Source organism: Cornus florida, unplaced genomic scaffold (assembly GCF_030987335.1).
Source record: "Cornus florida cultivar Cherokee Brave unplaced genomic scaffold, ASM3098733v1 CherokeeBrave_3.0.0_Hap2_Chr07, whole genome shotgun sequence".
Taxonomy (NCBI): Eukaryota; Viridiplantae; Streptophyta; class Magnoliopsida; order Cornales; family Cornaceae; genus Cornus; species Cornus florida.
Genome location: NW_026775577.1, coordinates 12,442,606 through 12,450,752, shown reverse-complemented (window position 1 = coordinate 12,450,752; position 8,147 = coordinate 12,442,606). Strand labels below are relative to the sequence as shown.

At 38.2% G+C, this 8,147-nt stretch overlaps 1 long non-coding RNA gene across 1 annotated transcript; it reads right to left on the bottom strand.

Annotated features, from left to right (window-relative positions):
* Positions 1-2,659: 2,659 nt before the first annotated feature.
* LOC132267481 (uncharacterized) lies at positions 2,660-4,176 on the bottom strand. Its single transcript, XR_009469012.1, has 2 exons — positions 3,818-4,176; positions 2,660-2,911 (listed from the first exon to the last, which is right to left on the bottom strand). It is a non-coding gene; the product is annotated as an uncharacterized LOC132267481 (long non-coding RNA).
* Between the last annotated feature and the right edge of the window lie 3,971 nt (positions 4,177-8,147).

The window sequence follows — 8,147 nt, the reverse complement described above, 5'->3', positions numbered from 1 at the left end:
TCAAACTTTCTGCTAGGAGGACGAGAACCTGGCTGATAGAAAATTCTATTCCTTTCCAAATTCTTTGGAAGGATTTCAGATTTCCTCTCTGCTGCCTTTCTTTCTGGTTGAACCCAGCTTTCCTTCTCTGGAATGGTTACAGTAATTGTGTTTTCCACTTTTTGGAAAGTTAGCCAATCATGGACTTTTCTTTTCTGACCCTGGTCACTATTGGAGGGCTTTTCATTCTGCTTCTCTTTTGGAAAGTCTTTACGGCAACCTTCATTCTGAACTTTACACTTAGGGTAACAATCTTGTTGGATTAAAGCAATCTGGGCCTTTTGGAGTTGCCTCTCCAACTCAGCTACTGTCTTCTCCATAGATGTTGCCGCCTTTGGAATTTCTAACCTTCCACTGGTTGTTGGATTTACCAAGTCCACCTCCTTCTTGGAATGCTCCGGAACCATGGAAGCAACGTTTGTTGCAACAACCTTGGGGAAAGGATTTCCATCAACACCCATGACTTCTGATTTTTCTGGAAATTTCAAACGGCTATCTTCGATTGCCTTTTGCACAATGTTACGGAAGATAACACAATTATTAGTGGAATACTTCCACGAATTGTGGAACTTGCAATACTCCTTCTCGGCAATTTCTGAAGCCGACGGCATCTTATGGCCCGCTGTGAAAATTAGTTGCTTGTCAGCCATGAGCAAATCAAAGATTTGCTCGGCTTTAGAAATGTCAAAAGAGTAACTTTTGGAAGAGTTTGCCCCTTTCCACTTGGAACCAGAGGCGGCCTGCAAGTTGGCCGTGGCTGATTTTGGTTTCGTCAAGGCCTCACAAGTATATGCCTTCTTTATGTTGAGCTCGGCTACATTTACTTCAAACTCCCATTTAGTTTCAGTGGTATACACCTCATAGTCAGGATCACGATATTAGGTGCCCTTGGAAGAGTTCTTCCTATCTTGCTCCTCACGAAGGAGCTCTTCATACTCAGCCACTTTACCAGCCAAGTTGAACAAGTCATGGAACTGTATACCTTCAAATTTCTTGCGAAGTTCAAATTCTAGGCCGTTCACAGCCATCTTCACATATTCTTTCGGCGGCAAAGACAAATTACATTTGAACTTGGCCCGCCTGAATCTGGAAAGGAAGCTCATCACAGACTCTCCAGGTAATTGATGAAGTCTGGAAAGGTCTGCCATAGACACTTCAAGCTTAGCTCTATAAAACTGAGTATGGAATAAATCGTCAAATTGCTGCCAACTTTGAATGGAGTTGGCTGGCAAGTTGGAATACCACCTGAAAGCATATCCCATCAGTGTGTTTGGAAACAAGCGTACTTTCAGCCGTGGATTGGCTGCTGTTTCACCACATTAGACAGTGAACTGACTGATATGTTTCAAGGTAGACTGTTCGCCCTCTCCATTGAACGTTGCAAACTCTGGAATTCTGAAATTCCTTCGAAATTCAACTTCATCAATAAACTCTGGATAAGGCTTTCTGTAAGCTGGCCTTCCACCTCTTTGAGTTAGGCCAAATTCCTGTTGAAGGAATTCTGCAAATTGGCATCTATCAAGTGTCATAGGTTGTGGAGGGTTGTTGTCTGGCCAACCTTGAGGTTGATTGGCCACTTGATGCCCCCACCCGCCATAAGCAAGGGGTTAGCATCTGCATAGTTGTTCCTACCACGGTTCCTTCCTCCTTGGTCAAGAAGTGGCTCCCTTAGAAAAGGTTTCCCCCCAACCGCCATGGGAATGACCATGGGTGGCCTTACTGGAACAGGTGCGGCCGGCTGAATGTTTACAGGTGGAACATTCTGTTGTGCTTGTGGGTTGTGGTATGGCCATGGTTGGCCAGGCTGATCATGCCAATTATGCTGTGGAAATACCACAGGTGGAGGATTCTAAACTTGCTGAATGGTTGGCATGGGCACAGCTTGTGGAATAGTCATCTGTGCCACTGGAGCAGTCATAGGTGTAGCTGGAATATAAGTCTGTGCCATTGGAAGGGACTGCACCTGCTGCTGAGTTGAAGGGAGTAGCCCTGTATGTTGCTGAGAGGAACTCCCTTCAACAAATGTTGCCGGCCTACTAGCTTGGAAGGCCGACTGTTGAGATTCTTTAGAGTTGTTTGGCCGAGAGGCCAAACCTTGGTTTAAGCTTCCAAGGGTCTGTTCCAACAAAGACTCAAACCTTTGAGAGATTCGATCTACCAATTCTTTAAACTTCCGGTCTTGAGATAAAATAGCTTTAGATTGGTCTTGAGCAACTCTGGCTAAGTCTTCAGTGACTTTAGCTTGGTCTTGCGCAAACCTATCTTGCTGCATTGCCATCATGCAGATGTTGTCCATGATGGGTCCATTTGCCATTATTTGAGCAAATTTTTCCACCATATCATTTTCATCAGGTGCGAATCGTGAACTTTCCACTGTAAGTTCACTGACTTGCATCTCTTCTAGTTCGGCAGGGTCTTGGACAGACTTGCCTTGCTTTCTTCCACCGGTCATTGAACAATCTGTAACGATCCCAAAACTGATATTTTTTAAACAAAAAAAAAAATTCGGCATGACCTCCCCTAAAAATAGGCCTATCACAACCTGTTTAAATTCATTTTTAACCTATCATGGCTCAAATTCCGAATTCACGGCAATAGTAGATGATAATACACAATCAAATGACCTCAATAATACTTCAAACTAGTATTACTCTCCCCATTCATCAATAAGGTTTACATGTTATCAAATTCACATCCAAAATATCATCTAATAACATAATTATATTACCTAACCATGGTTTTGAAAAATAAATACACATTACTACACTTTTGGGGCCTTACAAAAATGGGAGATATACAAAAGATACAAAATGAGCTCCAAGTCATCCTTAAGCTTGTGGAAGATCGGCATCCACTACCTCCTTACCGGTTCCTGGAAAATGTTAAATAAAATGGGGTGAGCATAAAGCTCAGTAGAGAGTGCCTAAGACGCACCTCTTGTAGCCCCGTGAATCCAAACAAAGCATAGGCCAATAGGAAGAGGGGTCATGCAAAATGAGGGAAACACATATTAAATTCCAATTCCAAACAATCATATGTACAAATGCCATGAATGCTATGATATGCGTGTCACTCCCCATTTCTCAGAAAATAACCATACTTTTCAAACTGTTAATATAACCCGCCCTTTGGTGACCCCGCAGCGACACGAGAGGAGGATTGGCTAGTGTCTCTGACCCTTGGTAACCCCGCGGCATCATTATGGGGCCCAGCTAGCTCAATCACGCTAGGGCGACTCCCTAGTCCCCTCTAGGCTATATTAACCTCCGGCCCTTTGGTACCCCCACGGCGACCGGGTTTCGCAAAAAAAAAACTTTTTCAACAAAGCTTTCCCGAAAATCCCCATTCTTTCATTTTTCAAAAGTCATTTCCATACGTGCAATCCCCAATGATGAATTCATGAATGCCACATACTTTCAATGTTGTAATATAAGGGAATTCTAACATTTGTCATGCCGTGACAATATCATAAAATGGGGAATTTAATACCACAATTTACAACATATGCTCACAACAATCAATTAGATATTTAGCATTATAATAAGCATGATAAATTAACCACTTATCACAATTTCCATACAATTAAATCATTTAAGGAGTAATCCATCTAAACTAAGCATGCTTATCACATAAGTCAACAAACACACATATATAAAATCTTTATACGCACCATTAAATCATTTTTAAAGCAATCAACCTTAAATCAAGCATGTTTGGCCAAAATTCTAGAGGAATAACTCACTAAGGTACAAGAAAAGTGTGAATTAGACACCTTTACCTCTAATTGAGCAAAAACCCCAATTTTCTTCACAAACCCTAGAAATGGGTCCTAAGATTCGAAGTTCAAAGGGTGCACCAAATCTGGAATTGTTGGTATGTATGCGTAGAGCTCGACACAAGCTTCGTTTTGCCTTAAACGGCACCTCAATCCGACAAAAGGTGGAGGAGTAATCTAAGAATGAAGTTTGAGTTCAAAAAGAAAAAGAAAAAAACAAGAAACAGAGACAGAAGGAAGGGCCAGCGGGAGAGAAGAAAAATGGAGACCAATTGTGGTCTCAAACCCTTTTTGGGTGTGGTGGTGGGTCCCACCAAAATTTTAATTTGCTTTCTCTCTTTTTTTTTTTTTTTTTTATTTTTATTTTTACTCAATGTACATCACACACACAGACATATATATATATATATATAAAGGCACAAACATTACACAATCTGTCTAGATGTCCTGCCGGGCGTGCCAAGAATGTTCGGCTGGCGAAAAGGTGCTAGTTCCACTTTCTAGGTGAGTGGAAAGTAGGAGTGGATGTCAGGCGTGCCAGGAACTATTGTCGTTCCAAAGTGAGTATCCGAAGAACTATCCAGTAAGAAATTGCAGGGATCAGGCGATTGAATGAAGGACTGGAATCACCACCTTAAAGGGTTCTTTTTGCCTTGAAAAAGGACTTTCGGACTGAACTATGGCAAATGGAAAGGAAAGTGGTATTGAAAGTACAGGACTTCAAAGTAAAGTGCTGGAAAGTAGGAATAATAAGTGCAGGGCTTAAATTAAACATATTGAAGGTGCATTACATGAATGTAAAGATACATGAATATAAAGATATTGAAGTGCTGTTTTACTGTGTGATTTGAACAGGGTTTGCAAGTGAAGCCTAAGTGATCTATTTATAGAACTTTCCATGTATGTAGCAGCTTGATGTGGCAGCTTCAGCAGCTTCCACGTGGAATGACTCCGGACTGCCACATGTCCTATGATTCCTCATCAGTTATAACTTCTTCTATCTCATCCATCTTCTGTTGTAGATTTCAACCACATCCTCTTTAGTTTTCAACGAATTTGTGTCTTAGGTAGTTTCAAAGTGAATTCCCACATGTCCTCTTTGTGACTTGGCAAGTGTTCCATGATTTTGTTCTTCTTCCTCAAGCCGTCAACTCATTTCCTTAACTTCAGACACGATTTCACCAACTGCTGCCCTGTCACCCATGACCCTTGATAACTTCCCTTGGTTAGTGGTAGTTTCCTTATAGGTTTCCACCACTTTCAACTGATGTGTTCCTATTTAGCCAAGTGTCCCATGACTTCTAGTAGTCTTTCACTTCTGTTAGAACCCTCCTTTCACTATACAACTCCATATATATCATGCACATATAAGGAAGTTATTTGTAGACCACGTTCTCCTAGCTTTGGGTAACTTCCTTCTAGTTGAGCTTTCCTTTCTGGTCTTTGTATCATGACATCGTGGCCCCAAGACTTCAGCGATATTTTCCTTTATGGACAATATATATATATATATATATATATATGTATATATATATACCCAGGAATATACATCATTGCCCACGATCTTCTGTCAACCACATTCCTTTGAATTTTAGTAACTTCTATCTTGAGACTTTCCTTCTAGGCTTTGGAGTTCATGGTGCCATGACCTCCTTAATTTTAGCAACTTCTCCATCGTGGGTAGTTTATCCAACCCACTTCCTTTCCTTATGTAGACTACGTCCCTGATCTTATGCCGAACCTACCATATCAATTTCACGGCATCGTGATTTCCTCCCACTATTCTACTGACTTTACATCATGGATTATGGTTGTAGCACACTTTTTTAATTATAGCAGCTTCCCTTCAACCTTACTTCATCTTGATTTAGAACTCATGGCTTCATGGACTCCTTTTTTTATGGTGATTTCTCCATTATGGGTTAAACCTAATAAATATATATATATACTTGCAAATATATATATATTTATAGAAACAAATTAAATCCCACGTCTTGCTGAATTTTAGTAACAGAGGTTGACCTGGCTTGGGCAATTGCTGAAGTCTCCTAAAAATAAGGAGAAATATCGTCTCCACGTCCCTTTCGTGACCTGGTCAACTTTGATTTAAATGGAAAATACCCATTTTAATTGGTATCCTATAAAAATAGGATCTTCGAATTAATTCATCTTTAATAGAATTAATCTACCGTGGCAAGTTTAATAAAGATCACCATGTGTTGATAAATTATTGGTTGGTTGAATCTTTGACTTTAACCTTCTCATGAAGTTGCACTCATGGTAATAATTCCATGCCATCTTCTTATCTTTTTAGGACATTATATCTCAAGTTTGGTAAGTCCTAGTGGGACTCACCACTCCCTTTTAATTCCCTGTAGTATTAATATTCCAAAGGAATATTTATCAGTATTACACTCTGACATGGCAAGTTCCATTGAGACATGCCATGTCACTCTTTTCTATTAATATACCATCTTAACAATTCCACGTCACATTCTCATATTCTTAAATTATTAGAACACTAAACCAATATGGTAAGCTTGTCAAAACTCGCCACTTGTCTTCTTTCCATTGGGCAAAATTATGGAACAAACGAAACAAAATGTAAGAAATTTCTTTCTTTATCATTTCCAATTGTCATTTACATAGTTCCTTTTCAAATAATCATCACATACTAAACTTCTAGAAAAACAGTGTCATCTCAAAATCGAGGGGATGAATGTACATCCACGACGCGCAACGATTTACAATGGTCATTAATTCTCAAATTATGTTTGGTAACATGTAGTCGGTGACTTATAATTGGAACTAGAGTTGAAAGAAAATTATTTATGCAATTCTATACTTTAAAACACAATGTCAATATCAAATCGGTAAAATCTATAATGTACATAGCACAATTCAAAAAAAAAAAAAAAAAAAGTTTGATAAAGATGTGATTGAAAGTTGAGAAAATTGTGAAGTAAAAGATAAAATTAAAAAGGGGAATTCAAACCTGAAATTACACCAGGCAAAAAAAAGGAAAAGGTAATCACTTAATTTGTTACATAATTTATTAGTAAATAAAATTGAATCTATTACTTGGAAAGTATAGTGTCCACAAAAACAATAAATATAGAATTTCAAAATTTAATTTAATTTTAAATTATCCTTCTTCAGCAGCCTAAAATAAAATAAAATGGCATCAATCAATTGAAAAAGAGAAACATGAGGAAATGAAGAATGAGAGAAGGAAAGAACCAGAAGAAGAAGTGGGGGGGGGGGGGGGGGGGGGTTGGGGTGAGGAAGTCTTGCAGCGAGAACATCACAGTGGAATATAATTAATTGAACTTGTTCTTCTTCGTCTTTGTCGTCGCAAGTTGTTGGTGGGATTTTGGCTTCGGAATCATTTGGATTGGATGGTTCTGACTTTTGAGTGAGGCTAGGGCAACGTTGATCTCCGAGAGTGAGAAGTCATCACAAAATGCAACACTACTGCAACCACTGTACTTAGGCTTGGCTTATTCTACGCTAAGTCACATAATCCTCCTCAAATTTGATTAACTCTACTACTGTCATGCTCCTACTCCCAGTTTATGTGACTCTGTTTTTGATTAATTCTGTTGCTCTCCTGCTCCTGCTCTTGCCTTATGTGATTTAGATTCCACATAAAATATTTTATTTTTATTTTTATTCTTTTGTGTTTGGCAAAGGTTGAGAAGAGGTGGAGTCTTGGAGTTTTTTTTGAAAAATGAGTTAAAAAAAAAATATATCAACTTGCCCCCTTTGCCAAAAAAAAAAAAAAAAAAATTTAAAAATTAAAATATATAGATATATATATATATATATATATGCTCCCCTGATTTTTATTTTATTTTTATATTTTTTATTTTTAACATTATGTAGTTTTAATTTTCTTTATTTTCAATTATATTAATTTTGAAATTTTAACATTGTCCCTCTCAATAATGTAGGTCCTTTAGTTGTAACAATGGAATTGAGGGATATCAAGAATTGGTAATTCATGTGGAGAAAAAGGGTGAAAACAAAAAATATAATGTATTATACACAGATGATTTTATTTCTTGAACTCAAAATTTTCTGAAGAGTTTTTAACTTTGACTGCTATTCACGCATTTGTAATAAAATTTATTTGAGAACTTCCAGATTAAATTAACTATTATTTGTTTTAAGATAAAGAATTCAAGTCCATATTGTTTCAAGTCCAGCCTACGTACAAATACAGTAATAGAATTAACTTTAGGCATTGGGAACTGGTTGACAAATTGACTTCAGTAATTGAATTCTTTGGGCTCATACAAACATGCATGTGACCTAGCGGTATAAGGTTCTT